This window comes from Gossypium hirsutum, chromosome A13 (genome assembly GCF_007990345.1).
Source record: "Gossypium hirsutum isolate 1008001.06 chromosome A13, Gossypium_hirsutum_v2.1, whole genome shotgun sequence".
Lineage (NCBI taxonomy): Eukaryota > Viridiplantae > Streptophyta > Magnoliopsida > Malvales > Malvaceae > Gossypium > Gossypium hirsutum.
This window is the reverse complement of record NC_053436.1, coordinates 18,654,096-18,667,640: the sequence shown is the minus strand read 5'-3', so window position 1 is coordinate 18,667,640 and position 13,545 is coordinate 18,654,096. Positions and strand designations below refer to the sequence as shown.

Here is a 13,545-nt window from a genome sequence, read left to right as displayed (position 1 = left end):
GTATGGGCAAATAGGCCATTTACAAGGCCAAAATGCCACCCATCAAGGGTCCTCCCTAAAGTACCAAAACCACAAAATTTTATACCAAATTCTCAACCATTTCACAACCAAATCATACACCTAATCTATACCAAAATCATACCAAAGCATATGTTTTAATACTTCAAAATTTACATCACAAAACATAATCAAAGTACTTCTAGCCTATACATGCCATACTTTTATATTCACATATTCAAAAGGTACCAAAAAGAAGTTCGATAGTGTGGTGATGATCCTCGACGGTCCCCGAGCTCCCGACAGCTATGATATTTAAAAAAAACAATGCAAACACACGCAAAGTAATCTTTCAAAAGTTTAGTAAGCCATATACAAATAAACTTAACAAATAACATCAATTCATTCATATAATTTAAATAAAAATACATTCACTGAGCCATATATCTCTTACATCTCATTTGAACATGATTCACATATACATATCATAACTCATTCTTATAGCAGCTCATACTTATATCATATATTCACCAAGGTACGTAAACTTACCATTCATTCTCAAACATGGTATACAATTCAAACGTACCTGAGGCGGATACAAATTCATATAGTCATCTATTTTCTTGGAATGCCCGTTAAACTGTTCGGAATCATAAGGATATACGAATAACTTGGAAAGCTAAGGATATACGAATAACTTGGAAAGCTCGTACAATGCCAATGTCCTAGACGTGGTCTTACATGTAATCAAATATCGATGCCACTGTCCCAGACAGGGTCTTACACGAAATCAAATACGATACTAGTGTCCTAGACGTGGTCTTATACGTAAATCATAAGTCGATACCAATGTCCTAGACATGGTCTTACATGATAACACATATCAGATCCTATGTCATGACATATGTATCCTAACTATTCCTAAGGTTCGTACGGGGCTTTTCGGACGTCAGAACTTTGTTGATACTTTCTCGAATATCTCAAATTCAAGGCATAAAGCCATTCATCATTTTTCAATAGCATATAAGTATAAATAAACCATTTCAAATGCATTTATTTGTATATAGACTTACCTTGTACGAGTTCAGATAGACGGAATCGGCTATTAGACTACTTTCGACTTTCCCCGATCTAATTCCGTTTTCTTTAGTTCTTGATCTATGTAAATTAAAATTTAACCTTTTTATTCACCAAATCATTCAAACCAATCCAAAAACACACATTTAGGGAAATTTACAAAATAGCCCTCATATTTTCACATTTTGACAATTTAGTCCCTAATCACAAAAATCACAAAATACACGAAATTTGCATATACCCATGTTAGGCTAAATTCTCATAGTATTCATATAATCCCATATGTTTCATTTATTTCACATTTTAGTCCTTCAATTTACAAATTTCACAATTTAGTCCAAATTACTCAAATTCATCAAAAATTCAAAGACAAAACTTAGTAATCTAACACATATCTTTAATTTCTATCAACTAAATTCACAAAGCTCAAAATTTCATCAATGGAATATTTCAAAATCATCATCAAAATCAGAAATTTAGGCATGGGCTTGATAGAACACTAAGCAACGATCACAAAAACGTAGAAATTATCAAAAACTGAACAAAATCCATACCTTAATCACCAATCAAAGTGCTGAAACCCTAACTTGTGTTTTCTCTCCTATTTTCTTTGATATATTTGGCCATATGATAAAACAATGAAACAAAGATCATGTTTTGTTTAATTAATAAACATTAATACTAAATACCAATTTGGCCCTTTTATTAAACCATTTAATAAACCATTATATTAAGGCCATAATTGTCCACTCATGCTTTAAATGGTCTAATTTCATCATAAGGACCTCTCCTTTAATAAGAAAAATCAATTAAGCACTTTAACAAATAGAAAACAACTTTTACATTTTACGCGATTAGATCCTTTTATCAAATTAAGCACACAAATGATCAAATTTTCATACGAAACTTTCACACATGTAAATTCACATATTATAAGCACAAAAAATAATATTTAAACATTTTTCTGACTCAGATTTGTGGTCCTGAAACCACTATTATACTAGAGTCTAAATTGGACTGTTACAAATCATCTCTCCTGTCTAACATTTCAAATCAATCCGTTTCTATCTATAGTTCACTACAACATCATGCAATGATAGCTAATCAATACCTAGAATAACATTGAATTCCCGAAAGGGTAACAACATCAAATCAGTAGGAAATTCGTAGCCTTTAATTTTTAGTGGACAATTACAACAAACTAAGTTAACTATCACACTCTAACCTAGTGGATTAGTAACTTGAATATCATAACCAGTAGATTCAACAAGTAATTTCTTTTTCGTTACTAATGCAGTGCAAATATAAGAATGAGTTGACCAAGGGTCAATCAACGCATTCACAGTAACATCAAAGAGATAGAATATACCGGCAATCACATCAGGAGCAGTAGCTCTCTCTAGCTCGAATAACATAAGTACTAGCAGGTGCTCTAGCCTCTGAATGAACAACGATGTCTTTAGTCCTAGCACAAGTAGTTCCAACAGCACTATTCTGACTCGAATGTCTACTTTACTAAGATGTTGTCATTTTCTTTTCATTCTGATCTTCATTTTCTTTTAACTGTATGGGACAATTTCGAAAGAAATGATCTGTAATATCTCGAATTAGGGCCTAGTTGGAATAGTGGTTTTGTAACCACAAGTTCGAGGTAGAAAAATTTATTTTATTATCATTTTAAGGTCTATGGCATGATTGCATGATTGTGTGAAAATTTCGTTTAGAAATTTTATCAATAGAGGGTCCAATTTGATATTTAGGACTAAATTGCAAAAGTTGTAAAATGTGTGTTCTAGTTCACAAAGGTATTAAGTACTTGTGAGTAATGGGTTTTTAAAGTGGAGGTCCTTGGATAGTAATTAGACCATTATACTAGTTTGGACAAAAATACCTAAAGGAAGATAAAACACCATAGTTTTTAATTAAGGGCATTTTGGTCATTTAGTTATTAAAATGAATTAAAAACAAAATTAAAAGCCAATTTTTGTCCATCTTCTTCATTAGGCCGAAATTTCAAGGGTTCTCCATAGCTAGGGTTTGTTTCAAGCTTCCAAGCCCCATAGTAAGTGATTCCAAGCTCCATTTTTAATGTTCTTTACGTTTTTGGAATCCCGGTAGCTCGATTTAGCTTATGCTAACAATAAGTCAACCTAGGATTCATATTTGGAAAAATACCCATAGGTGAAATTTGTGTATTTTGGTGTTTTATGATAGAATATGAGGTTTTAAATTATGTTAGACAACCTGTGCTACTCGGTTTTAAGTGAAAACGAGTAAAAGGGCTTAATCGATAAAAATACCTAATAATCATAAGTACATGTTAGAGTGTGAATTTGATGTTTCCATAGAAGGGAAATATGATCAGCATGTCATAAAACATAAGAAAATAGGATGAGGTTTAATTTACGAGCCTTGGGGCAAAAGTGCAAATATGTGAAAGTTTAGAGGCAAAATGGCCAAAGTTCGTATTAGGGGCTGTTTTGATGAATGTATGTATTAAATAAATTAATTTGGCATTATAGATAAAGAGAAACAAGATTCAAGTCGTGATCGAGGGAAAAACAAAGTTTACAAGGAATAGGCTCGATTGCTAATATTTTGTATCGAGGTAAGTTCATGTGTAAATAAGGTAACATAATTTTTATTTCAAGTGATTTAATGATACTTGTATGATATAATATTTATTATCATGAAATATAGTGCTTTGTGAATTATTATTTGGTAATACGCAAATTATGTGAATAATTTAATAAGTATGAGATGTTAGCAAGTATCGATTTCTATATTCCGAAGAAGGCTATCGAAATGTGTAATTGAAAAGAATCCCGTTTGAACCTTGGGAATAGATTAGGGTACAAGTGACATGTCACTAGGATGGTTGAGTTCTGAACTCGTTGAGTTGAGTCCAAGTTCGTGCGATGTAACTAGGCATCAGAGCTCGTTGAGTTGAGTCCAAGTTCACTTATAGATGTGAATGCGGAGCTCGTTGAGTTGAGTCCGAGTTCGTTTATGGGCAGGTTACATGGTAGCTTGGCTACATAGATTCAAAAGCTATTGAGCTTGCTCAGTTATGAGTATAGCACTTATGTGCACACTATCTGCGTATCCGAAACTATATTCCTATGTGTTCAACGGGAGAATCCTAAGAGAATATTGAGGATTCTTAAAAAGAAAGTGATTCAATGATGAATGTGTTGAAGAAGTGAAAATAGATAGTTATGAGTTTAATTCTTGGTTGAGAACTTGGTGAGACAAAATTGTGGTAAGATAGTAAGTATTTTTATGTTATGAGTGTTTTAATGATGTTTATGTTGGATTGCATAATCATGTTACTTATTATTTACATGTGAACTTCTAAGCATTTATGCTTACTCCCTCCTTTTTCTTTATTGTAGTTTTGACAAGCCGGCTTGAGAATTTGGATAGGTCGAAGGCTCGTTCACACTATCCGAAGACCTAAATTGGTAAAATGGCTTGTATATTTTGAGTGTGGCATGTATAGCAATATACTCACTTTGTATAAATGATCATATGATATGGTTATGGTTTGGTAAGAAAAGGGTTTGTAAATGATTAGCTATTGGAATGGCTAATCAATTTTATATATGATAACATGTATGCTTTATGTCTTAACTAAACCATGAAAATCCTTAGAATGGTAAAATTGGCCATACAACAGAGTCATACAGCAGTAGTGATGTAAATTTGAAAAATCACTAAAAATAGTAGAAATGGAATTAAATGATGAATAAGTTATGAAGTTGAATCTTGATGAGTCTATTTTCATATGGATGGAACAAAACATGTAAATAAGTTATATTTTATGAGATATTTAAGTTTTGGTAGAATAGGGTCATAGTGGTCTCTGAATCCCCTATTCTTAATTTAAAAATTCACCAAAAATTTTAAAAACATAATTATAAGTTTTAATTTATATGTGAAGATTACTTATTGAGTCTAGTTTTATGAGAAATAAACGGAATAATCATTGAAATTCTGTACAGGGAGATATCTGATTTGTAATACACAGGGGTCAGAGTAGTCAAACCCTGAAACAAGGGAGACTTTAACTAATAAACTGTACTAATTTTATTGACCAAAAATTCTAGAAAAAAATTAGTAGATAGATATATGAGTCTAGTTTCAAGGAAAATTTACAGATCTTAATTTCAAGTTTCAGAACTCGAGATATGAATTTTTAAGCAACTATGTTGCAGTTGGCCAGCTTGTCTGGAAATATTAAAAATAAATTGTTTGAGCTGTTTAATTAATGAATTAAGTTTAGTAACACCTCGTACTCGACTCCGGCGACGGTCTCGAGTATGGCGGCGTTACATGATCAGTCAACTCAAATCTATAATAGGCTCCCGTATTAGTCCTACACTCATCAGGATGATATTTCTCATAATGTCTACAACTGGGCTTCGGAGAATTTCGTATACTTGCCACACTATCAATAGGTTTTGGAGGAACTTTGAAATCATGTTGAATCGTCTTGTTTATGTTCGGATGCTCTAACATTGAGGTAGCTCGGCTAAAATCTTCTTTAATCTTCTTTGTTGGTGATGCAAAAAATGACTTAAAAGAACTTCTGTTGTGAAACTCTAAAATCTATCTATCCCGTTGTATCTTGCGGTTGTAAACTTCTTTCATTTTCTGTGTACGATAAGATAAAGCAAAAAATTCTCGAATTTCATTACCTCTAATCATCATTCTAATTTCATCATTTAGGCCATCTTCAAATCAGATACACATTTCTTCTTTAGTATGTACAATCTCTCGGGCATACTTATTGAGATATGCAAACTCTCTCTCGTATTCGGCTACTGTTTTATTTCCTTGACGTAACTCAAGAAATTCTCTCTTTTTCTTATCCTAATACCTTTTCCTGGCATATTTCTTTTTAAACTCGATCTGAAAGAAATCCCAAGAAATTTTCTCCTTCGATAACACAACCATTAGTGTAGTCTACCAATTATACACTTCTTCTTTCAGCAATGAAATGACACATCTAAGATAATCATATGGAGGGCAAACCAGTTCTCTAAAGACTTGCAAGATGCTCTGTAACCAATACTCAACTTTAACCGGACCATCTTCTAATCTACCTAAAAATTCCTCACCACCGCACTTTCTAAGCTTCTCCGCTGGAATTCGTCAACTAGGCTCAATCATTGGAGGAGGTAAAGGTGCAACTGAAGGTACAATAGGTGGAATAACAAGAGGTACAATAGGGGGTGGAGGCCGTTGAGCCAAAATTTTCAATTGCATAAACTTGTTGAACCACTGGTTCATATACCCAAAGAACAAAATTTTAAGCTCATGTTCCTGAGCCGAAGGAATCAGAACATTAGTACTCGTCCCATGATCAGAAGTCGGTACATTACTGTTAACCTCATCATTGTGAGCATGATCAGATCTGTCTGGCATCTTTATAATCTATAAGAAAATGAAGGTTAGATCGGATAAACACATCACAATATCATAGATTTATATGACATGTAATTCTAGACACTTTACACACTACGTTCATTTTGAGAATTGACTAAATCATAGCTTTGTTACCACTAAATATAACACTGCTAACCCTTATCCGTCACTGGAATAGGGTTATGGAGTATCATTAGACAAACAGAACAGTAAACCATTCGAATTATACATTAATACAAACAAAATCAAATTTTATTCAAATACATTCATAATGTCCCTTAATCAAGCCCTCGAGGCCTTAAAAATACTATAGAAACAATCAGGGACTAAGTAAGAAACATTTAGAAATTTTAGGAAAAAATTGCAAAATTTGGACAACAGGGGTCACAGGGCCGTGCAACTCACACGGATGAGACACAGCCGTGTGGACATTTGAAATATGTCCACACGGCCTGAGACATGGGCATGTGTCTTAGCCGTGTGTGACACAAGGCCATGCGACACGGTCGTGTGTCCCCTGTAGGTTCAAGAAATGCAAGTTAGAATGTTACATGACCTAGCACACGGCCTGGCATACAGGCGTATGAAATCATTTCGAGGGGTACACGGCTTGGCACATAGGCCAGATCTTGATCATAGCATCAGCTAGCGAATAATTCTCAAAGCTTATCCAGATCACGACACAAAAGCGTTTGACCAGACTTCACTTCAAAGACGTTACAGAATAAGACATATAGCCTTAAAAAAGGCGCCACATAGGCTTTGTAGAATATGCCCCAGGCTTTACAGGGTATGCCATATAGGCTTTATAGAATACGCTATATAGGCTTTACAAAATATGCCACACAAGCTTCACAAAAAATTACATGTTTACTGTCACATAGGACTATCTCAGATGATACCATGGGGTTTCTCCGACATGGTCTTATGCATATTTTCATGTCGTAATCTTCTAGTCTGATTTACATCTCATCGAAGGAAACACCATGAATATTTTAATTGTCAAACTATGCCATGGGTATTAACCACATGGACTTACACATCCTCATGTCGTGTTCTGCTAGTCTGATTTACATTTCACCGAAGGCTACACCATGAGTATACTTGTTGTCAACGTGATCTGCCTTTCCGGTTAACAATGTAACTACCCTACTGGCGGTATCACAAATGAATGATTTACTTAGTTAACACCATTTACACTTTCATAAAGTCATTCACTCACATGACTGATCCATACTCTTCCACACATCTTATTCATGCAACAACTCATATAACTTATTTATAAAAATGTAGAGCTTTTTACGATGTTTCACACATACATACTTCCACCAGTTATCTGTGGCAACATCTACATATGATTTTCCATTATAAATTATTACTCATGAGTCAAGATAGAGACTCACCTGAAACTCACCTTTATATAACTCAAAATTCCAAAACGAAACGTCTTTCACGAAACAGCAGTAGCAACTGCTTAAAAGAACATGGATTCACCATTAAAAATCCATTTATAAATAATTCACTATAATCTCAATTACAGATAACCCCCATGCAGGCCCTCTTATTCAAATATTTACTGCTGACATACTTTTTAACATCCTTACACTTTCAAAATCCTTACATGCAAAGTTGCTAGACTTACCAAGAGATTGAAACATCCACCGATAACCCCAAAACCTTATCCTCCAATTTAATGAAGAAGAAGAGAGTATTAAATCTTAAAAATAAAAATTAAAGTGTAGAACGGAAGGAAGAAAAACCATCTGAATGCTCCCCTTTTTACTATATATATACTCAATACCTTATAGTGGATCTTGACAAGTTTCAAATGCAAACAAAATTTGTCCCTTAAATGTCCTACAAAAATTTGAGAGAGTTTATAAAAAATATCTGATGTCGATGTTATTTGACCAGTCAATCTATTCAGTTGACTCCCAACCAATGGAGTTACAGAACTCATTTTGCACATTGTTTGAGTACACTTGGTGTATCACACCTATGGTGATAACTCATATATAATGTGGCCTTAAAGACACTTTAGCCCCTTATAGCTTTAACATATACATAGTAGGTGCTTCATGCTTAATCAAAACTTTGAGGCATACTCTTTTCATGTCGTACTCTTTCTTCAATTGGTGAATACTACGAGAATAAATTCTTAAATTGAAACCTAAGATTGAAACCTAATCACCTTTCTCACATATGTTTGGTTCCCTATAAGATTGAAACCGAATCACCTTTCCAAACACTTTGCTTTATCGTCGAAACCTTATATTTCTTTTTGGTCTAAGTGTTTTGCTTTCGTTGAATCCAATTCTCATTCTTTTCCTAAGGTAATACTCATTCTTCTTTCCTTTCTTTTCTTTAATGCAAAATTGTTAGAACCACCGTTCGAGGAAGAGGCCGTGGCCCTAGCAACCAAAACAATCTCAGAGGTCCAATATGTTCAGACCCAAAGGTCCCGATGACACCCCACCATGCACAGAGGCTCCGATGTATGAATGTAGCTCTACCAAAAAAGGTTGAATCAGTATATTGGAGCCCGATGCATCAGTCAACAAAAAATTGCCTACGACTTCCAACGACCTCGAAGTTGTCGTCTGAGCGATAATATTAGGGGTTTAATTCTTCCTCTCATCTTGTTGGAGCCTGGTTTTCATCTACCTCTCCACCCCTTCTTCTGTTCTGTACTTAACAAGTACGTCATCGCACCTGGGCAACTAATAACCTTATGTTGGTGGACATTGGCGGCCTTTTTCATCGATTATTTCATGCACAATGAGCCTTTGATGCTGGGCATATTCCAAAAGTTTTATCAGCTGAAGGTAAAAAGACAAGGTACTTAAATTGGTAACGCCCACTTTAGCATATGCCAAGGCTGTGAGTTCATAATCCAAAACTGGACTTGGAATCTTCATTTAAAAAAGGAAAAATATGTGAGAGTTTTCTGCAAACTTGAGTCTGGGTTCAAATTTCCTACATGATGGTCCCTTCCTTGAGAATGTATCTGTACACAAAGTTAGCGAGTCAACTCCCAAGTTGCTTGGGATTAATACAAACAACTAAGGGGAGGGCATGTACTGGAGTTGGTAGAAGTTGTCTTAGAAAGAAATATCTTTTGATATTGCCTACAAGATTCAAGTCCAAACAGTTGTCGACCAAATGTCCTCTTAATATGAGTGGATGACCATAATGTTCCTTTCACTTCAGTGACCTGGCCTCATAATGCCAGTGGTGATTTGACATAAGTTTTAGTAGGGTGCATAAGGGAACCTCCTGTTTTCTTCTACAAAATTTGTGGACTACGACCACGCCACTGAAATATTATAGATCATGGTGCTCCTTCTTCTTCTAATCAGGCTAACTCTCATGTTGATGGTTTAGGTTCTTCTTCAAGTTCTCATCCTACGCCTATTCCAACACACAACATAGATGTCTTCGCCATTCTAGAAGAGGCCTGTGCGAATGAAATGGCTACTACTACTCAATTAAAAATAGTAGTGAAGAAAACTCTGAAGAGGCCTAGGGTGGAAGGAAACACCAGAAACTCATACTTCTCCAGTTCTCGCCCTTTCTGTAGCTCCTAGTAGCTAGTGGAGTCTGCCTACTCTGTAGGCTCCCCAGTTCACGCCATTGATCTTCCCTTGGCTGAGGTTCCAATAGAGACATTACACCCAAAACGACCAGTGGTTCCTTTTAGTTCTCTACCACATCATGCTTCCGCTGGTGGAATAGGACAATTTTTCCCTAAGTGTGATCTATTAAGGTCAGCACTATCTCCTGTCTCACTGAGCTATTTTCTATTTCTGCGTTTGAAACCTTTGAGGGTAGGGTGGTGGAGGCTTCTTTTTTAGAACTAGTTGATTCATCTTCTGTGGCAACTCTGCTTCTAGCAAAGTTGTTAGTTTATCAGAATTAACTAATTCAGATGTTACCTTATCGAATTTTCTAAATTCTGGTTCTAGTGAAACTGGAATTTCAACACTCGATTGAACTTCCACTGAGTTTTGAGCATCGGCTGGCTCCTCTTCAACTTCGATAGTGTTGGGCTCTAATGTCTTTCCGCTCCTTAATGTCAATTCTTTACAATGCTCCTTCCGCGGATTTCTTGGATTCTCCGTATCATTAGGCAAAGCACCTTGTAGACTGTTTCTGAGTTCAGTGGCAAGCTGGCCCATTTGGTTTTCCAGATTTTTCAATGTGGCTGCTTGGCTTTGGATTAAGGCATCATTTTTTGCTATGTATGTGCCCAAAAAGTTTCCTAAACCATTGGAAGTTTCAGCTTGAGGTTGCTTCTGAACTTTTTGGGTAAAAATAGGTTGCTGGGCCAGTCTAGGTTGGGCGTAAGTGTTACTGGTTCCAGCCATTTGGTTACTCTAGGAAAAATTAGGGGGGTTTCGCAAAGATGGGTTATAACAGTTGGATTGCAATCCTTGCCTTCCTCGATTTTGGTTTTGATTACCCATATAATACACGGATTCTGGGTTTGGTGGACATTCTTCAAACAAATTTCCTTCTCCACAATAAACACAGGCTATATTTTCAAATTGATTGGGTGGCTGAGCTGCAAAATTGTTAAACCCATCGAAGAAATCGAAGATACCTAAGATGCGAGTGAAGTGAGTGGATCCATTTCATGTATTCTAGCGACTCATCTTCTTGACGCTGCTCGATTGGTTGGCCATTGATAACTGTTTCTGGCAATTCTCTCAGTGATTTCATAAGCCTCATTGTAAGACTCAGAAAGGAGAGCACCATTAGCGAAAGCGCCATCTACCATTCTCGTGTGAGCATTGAGATCATTATAGAATGTCTTAAGTTGATGCAATGAGGGATTCCATGATGATGGCACTTTCGTAATAATTCTTTATACGTTTCCCATACCTCATACAAGGACTCATCATCCATTTGCTAGAAAGCAGTGACCTCGTTCCTCAACTTAGCATTCTTGCTAGGAGGGAAATACTTCATGAGTAATCTTTCTGCTAACTCTTACCATGTGGAAATGGAATTTGGGGGCAATGAGTTCAACCAGGCTCGAGCTCTGTCCCTTAGTGAATATGGGAACAACTTTAATTGTAGCTAATCTTCGGGTACTTTGGCTAACTTGAAAGGATTGCTCACCTTCATAAACAGTCTTAAGTGAAGATGAGGATCTTCGGTAGGCATTCCACTAAATTGGCCCACTATCTGAAGCATTTAGAACATGACTGGCTTCAGCTCAAATTGTTGTGCCTCGATTTTGGGTCTCCTAATACCCAGATTAGGATCATGAAACACTGGCACGACATACTATCTTAGAGCTCTATCCTTATCATTAGTAATAAGGATAGGATTTTGATTAGGGTTTGCTTCGTTTCCTTGAATCAAATTTTCGTAGTTCATCTCTTTGGTCCTTCTCTGACTTTCTTGTCTTCTTTGCTGTCGAAAAGTTCTTTCAATCTCAGGGTCTACGGGGAGTAAATCAATGATTCGATCAATACTCATAAACACCTAAAACAACACAAAAAATTATTTAAATTAAAATCAAACAGAAAAATAAACCAAAATGAAACTTTCACAAATTCACAAATAATGACTTTTAAAACAGTCCCCGACAACGGCGCCAAAAACTTGGAACGATGGAAATGTGCAAGTGTACATAATTGTAACAAGTAAAAAAGTGACAAGTAAATGTCGAGTTATCATACCTAAAGGGATTGTGAAAAGAATTATTTATGAATAAAATTAAAAACACTTTGGTGAAGAAAAATATTTTGATTTGAGGAAGTGATTAAAAACTAAGATTTTTAAATAAGTAAAATAAATGAATAGAAAATAAAAGTTCCAATGCACGATTTCAAAAGATGATTTTAATCAAGATAACATAATTGTGTTAGATTAATTACATTTCTTAACTTAGAATTACTAAACTCATGTTCATGTTGTTACGAATAAATTCACGGCAACTTGGTAATTTGCTAACTTATGAACATACTCACCTACCAAAATCACATTTATCTCTTGACTATATCTCTATGTGAATTCAACCGATTAAACAAATTTTAATAAGCGAATGTGTTAATGCACATACATACTTATGAAACTAAGAATAATCTCCTGTACATATATTTATGCCAATTTAAACAATTAATTCAATCTCACAAGCACATAAAACGTGAAGTAACAATGTATTCCTACCTTGAAACAGTTTAATCACAATAATTTTGTAAGTTATACAAGGCTAATGTTTCATTAGATATCGTTGCTAATTTAACCCTCAACTACCTTAGATGACTAAACATACACTGATTAAGTACCGTGTCAATTAATTACAATTTCAATCCATTTAAATAATTAATTCATTAGTTACCTTACAATTGTAATGCAAAATAACTTAGTCATGGTTTTACTTAATCAAACATCTTACCAAGGCTTATAACAACACAAACACAATTTTAATAAATTAAGTGGACAAAATGCAACCAACCTAACACGAATTAAATTTAAGCCATATTAATTAAATTAAACACATCAACATCACAATTATTCATAGATATGTTCATAAAACAACAATAAAATTAAAAGGATAAGGAATAAGAATAAAATCTGGTATTCCTTCGAGGCTTGACTAGTTTGCTCCGCTTCTCCTTCTCTCTTTGTTCTTGTTGAACCGAGACTTCCACGAACACTTGAATGCTGCTCCAAATGGTGGTTAAAGGACTCTTTTTCAAGAGGTGAAATTGACAAGGGAATGGGGAAGAAAATGAAAAACAACGGTAGGGGATTAAAGAGAGAAAATGAGAGAGAAGTGAAAGGATGAGATGTTTTAAGGTGTGTTTGAAATGAGTAGCCAAGGGGGTATTTATAGGTTTATATGAATGCTAAAAATAGCAAAAATCAGCAGCCATAGAGCCCCCCCATGGACGGCCACAGATATGGCTAGTTTGAAGGTTTCAAACTTGCTATTTTAAGTTAGGGGCAAATTTAGGAAGGCATGATAAGTGGAGGGGTTTGAATGCAAATTCAAGGAGTCTTCAAGGGATGTTTTTCAAGCCAAAT

The 13,545-nt window shown here is 35.2% G+C and overlaps 1 non-coding gene across 1 annotated transcript; it reads left to right on the top strand.

The window, feature by feature from the left end:
• The first annotated feature begins 11,338 nt into the window (after positions 1-11,338).
• On the top strand, positions 11,339-11,445 carry LOC121213466 (small nucleolar RNA R71). The gene has a single exon (XR_005908847.1). It is a non-coding gene; the product is annotated as a small nucleolar RNA R71 (small nucleolar RNA).
• Positions 11,446-13,545: the final 2,100 nt, after the last annotated feature.